The sequence below is a fragment of the Frieseomelitta varia genome, unplaced genomic scaffold (assembly GCF_011392965.1).
Source record: "Frieseomelitta varia isolate USP_RPSP 00005682 unplaced genomic scaffold, Fvar_1.2 scaffold_283, whole genome shotgun sequence".
Taxonomy (NCBI): domain Eukaryota; kingdom Metazoa; phylum Arthropoda; class Insecta; order Hymenoptera; family Apidae; genus Frieseomelitta; species Frieseomelitta varia.
In genome coordinates, this window is record NW_025110016.1 from 303,214 (window position 1) to 320,621 (window position 17,408).

Consider the following 17,408-nt stretch of genomic DNA (forward strand, 5'->3'; position numbering starts at 1 on the left):
CCAATCTGGTTTCGTGTCGAAAAGAAGAAATTTATTTCTTCCCATCAATGCGTGAAAAGCCTTGAATAATGTTCCCCCCGACTCGTTTCCTTCCTTTGTGAATGGCAACCGCGCCATTGGAAATACATTTCGCTTAAAATATTTATGGAGTGGCGATGCAAATCGAAAAGTCCACGGATTGCTGGCGATTTTTCAAATGCTTCTTTCAACCGGCGGTTTATTTCGTGCTTATATTGATCATCGATTGCGATGTATATTACCGAAATCTCACGGTGGATATTCATTGAAACGAAAGAAGGAACGAAATTAGAAAAGAAAACTTACTGCGAGATAAATCGAAAGATTCTATGCAGTTGGATCATTCTGGGACAGAGTTGATTTACGGAAGTTTCTTCAATTTTTTAGAATTAATATTAATAAATAATAAATATTTATAAATATCAGTAAATATCGGAGAATTTATTCTTACATTGATCACTGATTAAATAAAAAATTTCTCGAACATATTTCCCTGAGAAATAGAAACGCGTTACAATTTTAATTTCAACTCTAAATAAATATAATTACGGTTCCAATGCTCTGAATAATAATCGTATTATGTTTATCATTTAAAGATTTATACAATGTCTCTTTATCATGTTTCTAACAACAACGATAAAAATGAAATCTTATCTTTATTTTAGAAATAAAATTTTATTTCTGACATTTGATACGTAAGTTGAATTCCAACTATTAACTCTATACTATTATAGTTATATACTATTATAACTATAAACTCCAACTATTAAACTAAAATCGAGAGTTAAACTAGTGATATCGTGAATGAAACATCGATTTACTTAATTTATTCACGTTACTTCTTCTGAGACTGTAACGTACCCCAAGGTTTCAGGCAGGAATGTGTGTAACGTATCACTAACGTTATGGTGTCATTATTCTATCTGTTTGCTGCAATAAAATCGCTCAAACAAAAAGCGATTCTTTAATCGTTTTAAAGCAACTGTGTCCAAGAGAAGAGGCACGCAGGAAAGATAGAAAAAAAAGGAAAAAAAAAGAAACGAGCACAATTTCCTGTTCGAAGTGATTTATGTTACTCGTCGTTTGAAACGCGGCAATTGTACAGGACGATTCTGTAAACTGGGACGAGCTGAAGCTTTTTTCCGAGCGGAGCGGGAAAATTGAATGGCTTAACGAGCACTATTTTTCTATGCTACGAGATCTTCCTTGAATGCGACTTGCACGTCGTTCCTTTTCTTCGTCGTCGTCGTTTTTCTCTTCCCTTGCGTGATGTTATGTATCCCTTAATGAATCCCTTTTAATACCGGGTATCTCCTTGTTATTCTACACGCCAAAACGATACTTGTTATTCCACACATCAAAACGAAATTTCGCGAAAACGATAACGATGTATCTCGGGCGAAATTTGTGAGAACAAAAGAGCAACACGTTTGTCAAAAATCCAGCGATTAGTGCACGTTATTTTCACGGAGTATTTAGGAATCTTTCCGAGAGAAATTTTTTTTAGAAAAAAGGGAATTATTCTCGTCAGATTGGACTGTACAAAGAAATAAAATATTGTATACTCTGTTATCGTCGCCATTTATTTTTAAATTTTATTTGTGAGCATCAAATTAAAAGTTTACTAGATAGGTCTCTTTCATTTTTTTTAATTTTTTTTTATTTTTTTTTTCTTCAATAATCACGTTCCATCCGCGAGGAAATCGGAATTCCAAATATTTGGATTTATCAGTAATATCAATTTGCTCATATCACGTTCGTATCGATTTATTCTATCAAAAATGACAACTACTACGAAAATACTCTGCACCAAGAGAAATGCATTTTTTTATTCGTTGACTGATACATTCTTTCTATTTATCTTTTCAATAATTTCTTACGTGATTCGCGTCAAATTCTGTCAATAATATTCATTTATCAGACTGTCGTCTGTCAATTCTTTCGATAATTCACCTCAGTGTTTGTCTCAGTTTCGAGATGATACACTGCAATTCGTAAAGAAACTTCAATCTTTTATTCCCTCCTGTCCCGTCCATTTTCTCTCCGACGATTCAAGGAAGAGAATCAGAAAATTGCTTCAGATTTCATTCCCATCCCGAAGTCCAAAGATCTGCTGTCGATCTCTCTAATAACCGAACGAGTCGAACGATCTTCCCCGCAGGCAATAATTCCAGAAGAAGATATTATCCCGACTTGGACTGAAATCGGTGGCAGATTTCAGAGTCGTGAACGAAACGGAGGAACAAGTAGGAAAATCGGCGACGCGAGTGTTCTCGAGTGCGAATAACAAGAAACCGTCGCGTTATCCTCGCTCTTCGTTCAACGAAGGAACCGCAGGGTGGAGCGTTCCGCGATATCCTTGGCACGGATATAAAGGAATCTGTGTCTCGCTGTTAAACGCGCCGTCGCTCAACGAGGTTTCTATTATCAGCGCGGTTATCATGCGCCGCGAGCCTGCGATTCTTGTAGCGTTCGAGTCTCAAGGACAATAGTGGAAAAGAAAAAGAGTCAAAAGAAGAAGTTGCTATCGAAAGATTCCTTCTTTCAACTGAATTCATTCCTCTCGTTCTCTCGAAAATTCTTCCTTGTTTTTTTGGTATTTGAAAAAAAAAAAAAAAACGTTTGACGAATTTTTTCGCGACACGGCTCAAAAATTTTCGATCGAAAAATTCTTTCTTCCAACTGAATTTCTCTCAACATTGTGATTCATTTTCTTAATATTTCATACTCTTCTTCATCTTTCAAGAAACGTCTAACTTTTTTGGATGCATTTTAAAAGTTTCTTCTATTGAATTTTCTTTTTTTTCAAAATCGTGATTTTTTTTCTTGATATTTAATAAAAATTTCAATAATTTCTTTGTGATGCATCTTAAAAAGTTGCGACCGAAAAATTCCTTCTTTCTATCGAATCTTCTTTTTTTTTTCAAAATTATGATTTATTTTCTTTCTCGTTATCTATAAAAAGGTTCAATTGCGACGAATCTAATGAATTTTTTCACGACGAATCTTAAAAAAATTATTGTCAGAAAATTCCTTCTTCCAACCGGAAGCCATTTAACATTCATCACGAGAAAAATTCATTACACAATAGCTTTGTTTTAGATGCCAAGAGAATGGGTCGCAGTTTTACGTACCAAGTGCCAGTTTTTAGTTGCGAAACAGTAGTAGGATAATTCATTTATTACTTGACCTATCGATTCCTATTAATCGATGTGTTAGGACTACCGAATTTATTTGCATAATCCAGCAACAGTATTTGCATATTCAAGCATATTCTTGCTGTCTCGAACGAAAAGAAAATTGGATATGTTCCAGAAACGAAGAGTAGATTATACTACGTTTACGAAATACGAATTGATTAACATTTACTCTCTTGTATGATATTTAATTTGAAAACTGTAATGCAATAATCTTTAGATTATTAACGGCAGTGAAACAATTGAAATTTTGCGAAATTTTTGCATAAACGCGTAATTTCTCTCTCATTCGAGTCGGTGCAAGGAATGTCTTTTTTAATACAGCCGGTAACTCGTTGAGAAATTGATATTTCAGATACCAGGATTAGTAAAAGTCATTATGAAGTCGTTATAAGACCCCTATGAAAACGTGTTCAATTTGGAAGTAGATAATTACTGTGGTAACATTGTAACGATTGCGTACTGAAGCAAGAAATTTTCAATGCCTCATGTTCAACGTTCGCGAAGAATTTAGAAAATGAAAAGCACGTGGTTTCCTTTGCCTTCGATTCATAAACGGCAATCATCTTCATAATCTTGTAAAAATCTTGTTTTGATTTTTTTCCAACTCTATTTGCAGCATAATCTTTTGCTTTTTGAAGATTATCAATAACTGGAATCAAAAGTTTACTATCGCCTCTTGTAATTTTAAATTTTTGCATTTTCAGATACTTTTTCTGACAGTAACGTTATTATCATTACTGATCTGATTTTATACACGTTCATATATTTTGAAATTTCAGAATCATTTTGTCGATTTACTATTTTAAAAGCTAGGGACCATCAGTTGATAATAAGATTAGCTATAGTTGGCAAGAGGTACTAATTATAATCAGAAATTAAAAATTAACATTCGGCTGAAACTAAATTGTCTCTAAATGATAGATAGCGTGCGTATTAAGTTATAATCAGATTGCGGATTTATGCAAATTTCTATTTTTATTGGCGCATTCTTTCTTCTTAAGACTCATAATAAATATTACATTTCGAATATTCTACATAATTGTATTAATTCTATAATTTATAATAATTACATAATTTGTTTTTTATCTTTAGATTTCACATAAACAAGTTAAAACTTACTCCTTAACGTAGTTGTAATAAATCATTACAGACGTATTTTTACGTTACGTTACCATCGCCAGACACATCCACGATAGCATTATTTTGTATCCTATTCATAATAAAAAATATATTTTTATTTCATTTTCTCTTTCCCTACATCTCGAAACTGAATGCGTCTTAGAAATGGATGTTACGTCTATATTTCATCGAAGTATATTCGCAATTCTATTTGTCTGAGCGGTCTCACGTCATTTCTGTATATCGTTCAACCCATGCGTAACCCATTTGTCCAATTTCTTTGGATCTGCTATTCGAGCCAAGGCGATGAATAATACCAGAATGGTTCGTCTTCGTTCCGAGCGATATTTTTCTTGCTGTTTCTCATGGATTAGTCTCCAGTGAGAGATCTCTTAAACACACTATCGTTGATGAAATTCCCTGGCCCCTCCTTCGGTTTATTTTCCGATGAAAAATCACCAGCCTTAAATTTCACGGAACTACGTTCCACTCGTTGAACCCTCCCTCAAATATTAAATTACGTTGCCAACCGTAACGTTACATTATTTTTCAAGTTCGAACTCGCGTTTGAAGAATTCTTCATTCTGATCGCCTCATCGGTCCCCAAATGACGAAAATTTCAATGTTTCTTCGATTCTGATTTTATCATTAACATTTAATGTCGCGCGTGTATTAAAAGAATAAACAAAGCTTTTTATCACTGAAATTTTAAAAGATTAAAGGTTATTAAAAAGATCACTCAACTTAGTGAATGATCACTCGGTCGCTTCTCGAGTGATATATCAAGCATTAGAACTTTCTTTTCATGATGTTAATTGGAACTTTTGTTTTTAATTGTTGTTGATTTAACATTGTCACGACTGATGATGTTACTGTAGTGTCACGTGATTTTAATTGCTGTAAAAGAAACCTCGTTTCGAGTATACGAGGGAAATTCGAGGAAACCAATTGAAACTCTTTGCATCAGAGAAAGAATTTCTGGTTACGGAACAATTTCATTAACATTACAACGATCACTGGTGATGTAATTGTAGGATCGTCTGACTTTCACCGCTGGTAATCGATGGCATTACGTTCGAATCGATTTTCAATCGAAAGTTGATAATATAATGAGATACGTGTCTTCATTTACATTCGCTTATCTTTACATTCTTTCTAGTTCTTTATTCTTTTTAGTTCTTCACATTCTTTACATTATTTCTTTACTTTTTATACATAGTAAGAATCACATTTTGTAAATTCTTAATGGCATTAATTTCTTTACATCAATGCTATTAACCTCTTAATAGAATTAACGAAAAGAAAAAAAAAAAATCCTCTTCGTTGAAAAATGAAGATGCAGTGTCACTGAAACATTGATCGCGTGTACATTCGGATACATTCACAAGAAGAAAAACAAATCATACTCTACATAAACGAATACAAAATAATCAATCTCAAGGACCAGAGAAAATTATTATTGAGTAATTTTCGTTTGGTCAATAAAAATTAAAAATAAATCGAGTCTTTTCGAGTCACTCTTTCTAAGCCAATCCCCTCCCTTCGTGATTCAGCTCACTCACGATCTCGCAAATCGTTTTGAACGTGTCATACCTCGTTCGCAATCTCTCTTCCATTGCACCGCGTCGTTCTCTTAACGCGTAGAAACACGTCCATCGGATTAAAAGAAAAAGAAAAAAAAGAAGAAAAAGTTCGTCCGAAGGTCGCCTGGTTGTTCCGTTCTTCCATCGAGAATGTCGACCTTTTTTTTTTTTTTATTAATCATCCGATTTGCATGTAAACGGCGTGACATTGAACTGACGTGATATCTCATCGATATTACGCGTCGCGCGATAATAACATTCAGGCCAACGCGGCGCGATGAACGAACGCGTTCGTCATCTCGCCTCGCGCGCGCAACGTCTGCCATTTTAAATCGCTCGCGCGTTACGCCCGCGGCGTAGAAATCGCGCTCGGGGTTCGCGACCGGTTCTCGCAGATTGCACAAAAGCCACCTCGATCAACAGAGAAGCCATACCTCGCGGGTGAAGGTCTCGAGGATAGATGATTCGGGTCAGCCTCTTACTCGTCGCCGACAATAAAACGCGGATACTGACGTCACGGCGGCGACGATAGAGAGATGCTTTTCCAACGATAACCGCTATTAATTGCCGCGGCATTCTTGAATTAATTGGCCGACGTTGAAGCCGCCGTTTCCCCCGTCGGCTTCGTGGAACATCCTTTGGAAAAAAACTCTCCGTTTCTTTTGTCTCATATTCACAGATGCATTGTACTTTACGCTACTTTTTATATTCGTTAAAAGTCGCTGAATTTTCCTTGAACTACGATCGTTTGTTAAACACAGCGAATAATAATTTTAATAATATTTGATCAGTGATTTTTCTGGTTCAGTGAGTTCTCTGGTTCAAATCAATGATTTTTCTTGTTCTCTGTCACTGTCCGTTTTATTTATTATATTTATTTGTATCGTTGAAGATTGATCAATTTAGAAGGCGATTTTCTTCGAATGATTTACGATCGTTTTTTTTAAAGCGAACGTAAAGCTGCAATTAAATAGTATTTATCAATGATTTTTTTTTAGTTCTCTGTCGCTAAGTCGGCGTTATTTATCCATGTTATTTAGTATATTTATTCGTGTCATTAAAGATTACTTACTTCAGAAGGCGATTTTCCTCGAGTTAGGATGTGAAGCTATTAATATTTATCACATTTATGCTATGTATTATGTTCATTTGTACCATGAAAGATCGCTTGGTTTTCTTTGAATTACAATTCAAAGTTTGTTAAAGAGAATGACGAACGATTATTTGCAACGATTGATAATAGTTTTCTTTACTAGAATTTCATTTCATTTGAACTTGTGAAGAAAAAGAATTGAGAATTTGAGTACAACTGGAGTTTTGTAGCGGAGTTGACGAGAATTCGCTGATTTTACCAATTTTTTACCTTCCTAGCCATGTCATCTATAATTATGTTAATAGGAGTTTAAGTTTGGACGAATTTTCGATTTGCAAGAGTTGAATTAATCGAATTAAGTATAATAAGCTTAATAGTATATACCATGAAGCTCAAACAGAGAAACTAACAAACATTCGAGAGTAGGATTACATCAAATCCCAAATATTTTTCAAAAACTATTTAAACATATGATTAATAATTATTATATATATATCATATGTTTGGATATATACTTTTGCTAAAAATTTTTATTTTTAATATTCAGTACTTTTAATGTATGTATATTTTATAATACAGTGTATATAACAATATAATAATATAATATATTAACAGAGTTTTTGTTGTACAAAGTATGTTTATGTTTATTGTATTTAATTATATTGTATTATATTTATCGTAAATACATATATTGTAGATATATTGTATATTATGTATATAATTTGTACTTTTTATATTGTATAATTTATATTCTATTTTATATTGTAATTTATATTGTATTGTATAATTTACAATATAATTTATATTTATTTTTATACTATTTTTATTTTTTATTATACAAATATAGTACTTATCCCAAGATTTCTGAGCGAAGGTTTATAGATTTACACAGAATCTCACAAAAAAATCTAGTTTCTGTTAATACATATACATATACATATATATATATTTATCATTGCATGCATCTTATATCTCTCAGAACTGAATATTATAGTCTATACCCGAGATTATATTTAGTTCCACGTTTGTTGGCACCAAGAATCGAGCTGAGGCGTCAAAGTCGAAGGTCTCCCTGCTGATAAATCAGCTCTAAGTCTTTGATTGATCGAGTAGATGCGTTTTATCAGGATAAAATCATCGACGTACCAGGGACGTATCTCTCGCTGGTCTCGAATTTTTGAAAAATTACCGTGATTTGCGAGTCGACGATTCTCGAGTTAATGCTCTCTGCTTAATGCCTCCTCGAACTTCATATTTTTCGCCGAGTTAATGCCACCTGATCGCTTGATCTCCATTCAGAATCTCGGACGTTTGAAAATGCGAACACGTCGGGCACAGAACGAGACAGCTTCTTATTTGGCGAGCTACTCTCGCAAACGGAGAAAATGTCGTGCAAAAGTTTAACAGGTTCTCTTTCTCGACGGATTTTTTTTTTTTTTTTTTTTTTTTTTATATAAGAAGGGATTTTCCTCGTTCGTTCGAGCAAATTAAAATTTCAGCATATTGATTTCGGACNTTTCTCGACGGATTTTTTTTTTTTTTTTTTTGTTTAATATAACTTTAATCCCGAAGGTACGTCGTATTGCGAAATTATTATACGTTTTATTTTAATTACGTTTGCGCGACAGATCATGCGTTCTGTAAGTGAAATTTTCGGATACCTTTTGTGAAAAGAGTATAATACAGCGTGATATTGTTATATATCGTAAGAGAGATTACACTCAATGGTATAATTATGCACGAGGTGAAAGAAAAGCTCACATTGTTAATTCCATTAACAATAAGTCTTCAGGAACGATTGTACATTGTACTAATTTCTATGCAACCTTTCAAAAATTATTTCAGCGATATTCATCTTTATAATTATATGTATAAACAAAGTAAACACGTGATCATTTATCGTCGTCATTTGAAGCTACAAAAATTGTGGTAAATTTCTAGTTTTTCCCAAAATTTTGGCTGTTTCGCTACCGGTTTTTAAATATCTTTTATACATCTTTTATACATGTTACTAAAATAAGAAAGGGAAAGTTCGAAAAAGTTTTATAGTTTAAAAAAAACGTCATGTTAAAGAAAATAGTAATACGCAATAAATTGGAGAAGGCCATTAAATTTAGAAATTAAATAAAATTATTATTAAACTCTAATTATGTGATCCTTGAACGATACTCTCGTTTCAGTAAATAAAAAGATGTTTAATATTTAAAAAAAAAATCTGCAGCAAAAACAAAAGCAAAACTAAAACATTCTCGTATTTCTATTGTTAGTATTAATATAAATACTAATGATAGAAATGATAATAGTATAAATTAAATATATATATTAAATATTATTAAATATATATATAAATTAAATAAATTTCTTAATAATATATCTATATAACATCTTTGAGTCGAGACTAACAACTCGATACAACAGGGTTTGTAATTCCTCCAAGGTATATAAGTTTCGTTCATGAAAACACAAATTCGAGAGAATCTGAAGATGCTTGAACTATATTAGGAATTATTTCAACAACTATTTCTTCATCCACAGCAATAAGCAGTAACTTCTTAACTGCGATATTTAATGTTTGATCAGCAAAAAAAAAAAAGTTAATACAGTGTAATTTTAATAAAACAATTAGAGAATCGTTCTGCTATTGTATAAATGATTCATTGCATTTAGCAAGCAGAAATTGTAAAAGAAATCCTACGTTTATAAGCAGTGTCGATATTGTAATAAAAATTATATCGAAGACTGTCAGTAAAATATATCGTAAGATATGGATGTAAAAATTAAAGTGACATGGAGAACGGCCCTTTAATTATCTCCGAATATAATATTATTGTATTCGGATTAGAAATATAGTTAAAATACATATAGTTAAAATGATCATCGAAAAGTATTATAAAGCAGTATATGAAAACAAGATGGATATGTCGTTTAAGTGAATAATACATCAATTCAGAGATAAACGGTGAAAAAATAGCAAACATAATAAATTGAAAAATCGATGCGTAAATCGGATATTTCTGTCTTGCAGAAGATTAAAAATGATTCACCAGAGAATAATTAAAAAAAAAAAAAAAAAAAGGATTGAAAAAACAATGAAGAAAAAAGATGCTTTAAAGTTTGAAATGTCAAGGTTTCGAAGATAATGAAATGGTATCTAGTTTCGCGGATCCTTGTGCCGCGGGGAAATTGAACCTTATATTTGAGCCTCTTCAAGAAACAATCGATCCTCATTCTATCGACGATGAACTGGCGTTCTACGAGAGGAACAAACATGACGGACAATCAATTCCAGGCCAAGAAGATTCTTCTCCGCGTCGCGTCGATCGAGCGAAGGACATTCTAATCGCGAATAAGAGAGACAGACGTTTCGCGCGTTTCGTTCTCTCATTCTGCAGCTCTGAAGAGATATGTACTTTGCTTCGATTATCGACGTCTGTGGACGTCGGATTGGACTTCCGGCATAATAGATTTCTTTTGCTTCTTCGTCGCTCTTGGCCGACTAGTAATCTTCGTCAAGACGTGTCTTCGATCTGTAATATCTGTATTTATCTTATTGCCGCGATTTGTATTATACGATAGCTCTCGCTGGTTTTTTTTTTTTTTTCTTCTTTGTTTCGTGATCGCATGGATCTTTCAGAAACGCGCATTGCACTGAGAAGTTGTTTCAACAGTGTCTGCTATAGACTTTATAATTACACAGACTGTGTATTACGAAACAGTTTCCGCGAGTTTTCAAACGCTTCTTCCCTGCAGAAAAAGTCTCAAAATCAAAGATCAGAAAATGATTATTTACTATTATTTAAAGCTAGAAAATTATCTACAGCATTCAAAGCTAATTTAATGTTAAATTATCATTATTATTTAAAGCTAGGAAATTATCTACAGCACTATTATTACTATTCTATCACTATTATTAAAAGCTAGAACTTACTATTATTTAAAGCTAGAAAATTATCTACAGCATTCAAAGCTAATTTAATGTTAATTGTAATTATTGAAAAGTTATTATGGAATTTCAAGAAATTACTCGAAGTCATTGGAAAATTAGTATTTCGATAGATGTTTGAACATTAAATGTTTGTTAAAGACGAATTTTTTTTTATGCTGATCGTGCTTCCTTGAAAAGGGAAAAGATCAAATGTAAAGTCAGCTAACAAATCGAAACTTAATAATTTTTAAATTAAAAAGAAAAAAAATTCTATATTTAGATTCTGTTTTCTCTCAGAAAATATTAAAGGGGATATGTAACAAATTCTTCACGCTATGTAAGTTACGTAAGCTTCTCGATAATGCCTTGAGCACGTTTCAAGACGTACCGCGGCGAATGCTGAAAATTATGGAAATAATATTCAAACGAAATCGATTGTCAACGTGCTTGGACCCGTGGGCATCTGCATGGCTCTTCGTATTACGTAACGAAATGTCAAACAATCGTCCAATCGGGCTGAAGTTTCAGAGAAAGTTGGTCAACGTTTCTTTCCATTAATCACGAGTAAATCTGTTTTGCTTATCTCCTTGAAAACTTTTAAACGAAACTTTCAACTCTTCCCACGATACTCCCATCTCTTCTTTCCAAATACTAGTATTCAAGGACTATTAATCCGTAATGTGTTAATCAATTGTTTCTCGTAATTTGATCATTCTAAAAAAAGGATTCAAATTCATACAAACTCATACACGAAAGATCTTGCAATTAGTAAAAATATTAACAGAAGGATTAGGAATGTAAAAGAAATTGGTAATTTTCATAAATAAACGAAATGACATACAGAACTTGCTATTAGATATTAAATAAAAGTGAATGAAAAATAATATTGCTAACAACATTAATAAAAAGAAATCAATGAATTAATTAATTTCTACTAAAAATTAATACTAACATTGAAAATATTTTATTTTATAAAAAATAAAAATTAATACTTATTACACGATAGAAGTAACGAAAAGTTTGCTTATCAAATTTGACATTAAATATTAAGTAGTATGTTAACTCAAAATACTCAGTGACGCGTACGAAAATTAACTGTATGCACGTGTCTTCCTACAAAATGCGTCTTCAATTCTATTTTTTTCCTCATTCGAGCCACGTTGTTCGTCAGAACGTGGAATTTCTCAGTGCGCTGACTGTTCCCCAATTATATCGTGAATTTCACGTAAAAGTTGTCTCGCGTAAGGAATAGTCAAACAGACTGAGGGCCAAAGTTTCGAGGATCGTAGGCCAAGAGGGTGGCGTTTCCGTCCATTTACGGCTGAATTTCGTTTGTCCCTCTCCAACTTTCTCCCCTCAGAGGGGGAGGGAAGAGGAGGAGGAGGAGGAGGAGGAGGAGGAGGAGGAGGAGGTGGAGGAGGTGGAGGAGGAAGAGGAAGAGAGTGAGCTACAGGTGCAAGACCAGGCGGAACGTCAACTGCACTTTAATCACGTTTCGAGTGTTCCTTGAGAAGTTTATTAGAGCTTGGCTTTTCAACGCTTATTATTCCGTACGATGTTTAACGAGCAGGCGTTCCAGCTCTGTCTTTCGCTCGCGTTTCCATTATACGTCAACGATAAACTGCTTTTTAATGGCGAGTGACAAATTAAGAGTGGGAATACTTTTCGACTCGTGTACATAATGCGTGAAAATGACTCTGAAAGAACGACTACGAACGATGTTGTTGCTTCCGGCAGTTCATTCTTCGTATTAAAAAATCTTGAAACTTTTTATTTTTATTTTATATCGTTATTATGGTATCATTAAATGTGAATAATTTTTAAGATAATATTCTAGAGTTCCCTTGTTGTTTTGTCTTTTTCTTTTCAATTTAACATGAAAATCTGTAAATATAGAGCTTATGAATAATATCTTTTCGACTGAATTTTATGTATAACTCCAGAAGGTAATTAATCTGAACGAATGTTCCTGAATATTTCTTTTGCAGAATAAATTTAACACTCGATCGGTATGTAGGAGTACGTTATTTTTCTCAGAAAAATCTTTTCCTCGAGAGAATTAATACTATTTCATTGTCTGAATGATATAATAAATAAACGATAAACAGTTGCGGGAAAATTTAATTAATGCACTCGATTTACAGTACATTAAACCGGGAGGAAATGGGATATCTTGAAAAGCATCGTAAAGAAAGTGTCGTAAAAAACAACTCATGGGTATCTGGGTTAATATCGACTAACTTCTATACGAAGTTTATACTTGAACACATATTGTTCTTAGGAAAGAAAAAAAAAAAAAAAGAAACGAAAGAAAAGTTATGATTGGCTTGATGAAATCGGTATATGTAAAATTCAAGGAAGTTACATTTGTTAAATTGTTCGAGAATTTCCTTCGTATTTTTCTTGGAGAAGCAGTTCATAAAATGGAATGAGCATAATTCGACACGTGGCATTTACATGTTTTCCAACTGAAAATCCGGGTAACAGTGATTCGAATTTACTATCCAGCAACTCGTAAATCGGACTGACCCCATAAATGTGTCCCTATGCATTTACATACTTTTATCAGAATCTATTACTCGAACGGAATCAGCTTCGTCGAAACAATAGATGTATGTCCTCTGCCATTTAACGAACAATTCTATCGGCCTCATCTATTCCTCTTTCAAGTGTACCGACACGTACACTGATTGCAAACTGTTATTTACACTATATCTGAAAATGGGAATTTTTTAAATTTCAAATTGGAATCTTTTTTCTAAATTTGAAATTATTTTAGGTATTTTGGGATTTTCTCAACTTCCGGATTTATCCACGCTAAAGTTTCTCGATTCCTTTTTTTTTAATTTTGAAATATTTTTAATTTCGAATTTACCAATTTTCACATATTTCTACTTTCGAATTTCCGAATATTATTATATTATTTATGAACTGTTCAATTCTTGAATATTTATAAATTTTACAATTTTCGAATGTTCCTGTTCTCGAATTTTCCAATTTCCGAATATTATTACATTATTTATGAATTTCCCAATTTTCGAATGTTTCTATTGTCAAATTTTTGCAATTTTCGAATATTTCTACTTTAAAATTTTTCCAATTTTCGAATGTTTCTGTTCTCAAATTTCTCTATTCTCGAATATTTTATACTTTACAAATTTCCCAGTCTTCGAATGTCTCTATTTTCGAATTTCTCAACTCCTGAATCCTTCCAGTTTCGAATCTTTCAGTACTAAAATTTCCATATTTGTTGATTTATCAATTTCCAACTATTTCAGTTATAAAATTTGTGTCTCAATTCTGGAAATTTTTGAATATTACCGTATCAAAATTTCCAAATTTTCCTGGACTTTGAACTTCCTCGAATTTCGCTCAGTCTTGGAAATTTACGCGAGATGTGATCGTCAACACAAGGGAATGTCAACCCTTCAACAACGTTTCCGTGTCAGCGGAGACTCGATTAAAAACAGGGAGGATCACGAGACGTTGCTGTCCGCCCGCGGTTCGGCCCATGTCTCCAACGAATTTGCATTTCATGAGAACGTCGAATTAGTTTCCGCATGCATTAGCCGGACATCGGATAGACACACGACACTGTGAAACAAGACACGGGTAAGAAGCCTTAGAGAACTGGCTCGAAAATTGTGGAAAGATTAATCGCTCGTTGACTGAATTTATTTATCCCCGTTCCAATGATTGATTGTTCTTATCGCCTGTTCGGTTCGAGATTTCTTGCAAAGGCACATCTCGATTTATCGTTACCATATTCTTAAAAATTGCGATCACTAGACTATATCACGGTGCAAATTTATATGTTTGCGAATAAAATTTAGAGAGAAGAGAAACTGAATAGAAGTTCTCTCTCTGTTAATCATTATACGGAACACTGCGTTTTAAATGTTTTACATTTCTTTGCATATTACAGGCAAATCTTTCCATCTTCAAGTTTCTTAGAAATGTATGAAAAAATTTTTTTTTCTTAAAAATGTATAAAATAGTTTAGCGATCATATTGTAGATATGAATGTATTATAATATCTCGGTCTAATCATCTTAACTGTCCAATGATTTCATTTTATTATTTTGTTCGTACGAATAAAACACTCAAGGTACAAATCTTATTTATATAAGAATTTTTAAAAATCCAAAATCTATAATGAACGTACTGACAAATTGTCGATGAAACACCATCTTTCTTTTCCTTTTATTTTTTTTTTCTTGCGCGTACATTAATCTTACTTGATGGTATACTTCATTTAAAAAAATTAATTTCTTTGTTCTCTGTTTTGCAATTTCTAAAAGATTATGATTTTAAAAATAGAGTGCGGAATTTCATGCAAACTTTATGTATTGGTTATGCAATGAAAAATTACATTTGAAATACATATGTATATTCATATCTTAACAATTTTACACGTTGTAATGATTAACATTAGAATTATCGACTAGATAATTTCCATCAGGGACATCAGAACACACAAAAAAAAAAAAAAAAAATTAGCAATACTATAGAGTTCTAGTAAGCTTCTATTTATACATTTTATGAAACATGACACGGTGTTTTATATCTACAAAATATCTAACAAATATCATAAACTGATCATTTTGACCATTTTGATAGTTCCAATATTAATAACATTGAAAAGTCACAAATTGTAGACTTTTATTATCATTACAAGCTTTTATCACTATTATTATATAATATTACTATATTATATATATTACATATATGTAGTATTATTACATATATATATATATAATATATAATAATATTAAATAACATATTACATATACGTAATATGTTATTTAATAATAATGGTACAAGTTTTTGTAATGATGATCAACCTTCATTGTATAATTTCATAATTGTATACGTATTCATCGTTGCCAAACTCCACTTTTCCTTAAAAAAAAAAAAAAATTACCAATATGTCCAGCCGTGTGATGAAGTATATTAACCACGTGTACGTGATGATAAATTGAAAAATTGGAAAATTCTCTATAAATTCCCGTGAGAAACAAAAAAAAAAAAAAAAAAAAAAAAAAAAGAAAGAATAAAAGATTAACAGATGTCGGTAGAAATTGATTGAAATATAGGGATAAAACGGTTAAAAGTTCGTGAGTGCCTTTCGTTATAGTTTCGGTGATATTGCTGAATACAGGATTCAGATGACCGTCCCGCGTTTCGTTGATAATGAAATTAAATGCCGAGCTTTTGGTCTTGCGTTGTGACGCTCGGTGCAATTGGCGAACGCCAGAAATATCGATGGATCCCGGTGTAATATTTGCGGATCCGTTGCAGCTGAAATTCCCAGTTTATAACGGATCGACCGGGGTTTTTCGATACAGATCGCGCGGCGATTTCGTTCGGATAACTACTGTAACTATTGTAATTTGCGCGTGTGCGTCTGTGTATGTATGTATATACAGGGTGGAAAGAAAAGTTTGTCCCTGGCTATCATAAGTGAATCCTACACCTTCGATTTGATGGAAATACATGTAGAGAACCTGTCGCAAAATTGATCTTGCCCTTGAATTTCAAGGTCAAAAAATTTTTTTCTCTGCATTATATTCTACTCATCGCGAAGGTGAAATTTTCCAAAATAAGAAAAAATTTCTTAATCATTTTAACGCTGAAAATACGTGCGTTCATAACAGCGACTTTATGATTCTGGATGTCTATATTGCGTAATGTTTATATTTCGAATAATGTTAATAGTTAGTTAACAGTTAGTTTTATCATTTGATTATTTAGACCCACACTGATGCTAATTTTTGCGAACACTTCTTAACATGTTCACGTGTTTCACGATGTCTCGTCAAACGTTGCGACAATCTTTTTTTTTTTCAATAACTGAACGTTTTTAAATGAACACCCTGTATGCTCGTATATATCATTTGAGCAGAAGAGAAGTTAGTTCGTGCAGAAAATAAAAAAAAAAAATTAAAAAAAAAGGAAATACGCACGGTAAAAGTGAAATTATGTCGAGACCAGTGATTGAACGTTTCTGTTTCTGTTTGAAATCCTCTTTAGAGCGTGCTTTTTACGGGGCGACGTTTGAACCTAGCTTATTCGAACCGGTCGCTCGAATCGAGGAAAATTTTCATGGTCTCGTGGCTATCGATCCTTGTCAACCAGTAATTCAACGACGCGTTTCTTCTTTTTCTCTTTTTTTAAATCTGTATTTACGTCTCTACGTATACACGAACTTCCTATGACATCGCAATCATCTGCGAGTCGAATGTAAAAGTAGTTGTTGCTCAACTTCATCAACGATCCTCTCAATTGAAGAAGAAGAAACATCGAGAAAGAATTGAAAAATATAACTCTCCGTGTCGTTGGAATTTTAATTGAAGCTAATTATCAAAAATTTCAAGTTATCATGCTCGTGTTTGCATTGGTTATTCAATTTCTGAAGCAGTCAAACGATCCGTGTTTATCTGTCTTCGACGATCGTCAAGGATTCTTCA

General features: G+C 32.8%; 1 protein-coding gene across 1 annotated transcript in view; it reads left to right on the forward strand.

Moving 5' to 3' along the window:
* The window catches only part of LOC122529302 (RNA pseudouridylate synthase domain-containing protein 2-like), a 112,442-nt gene that overhangs the window by 61,309 nt on the left and 33,725 nt on the right, over nt 1–17,408 (forward strand). The window lies entirely within an intron of this gene.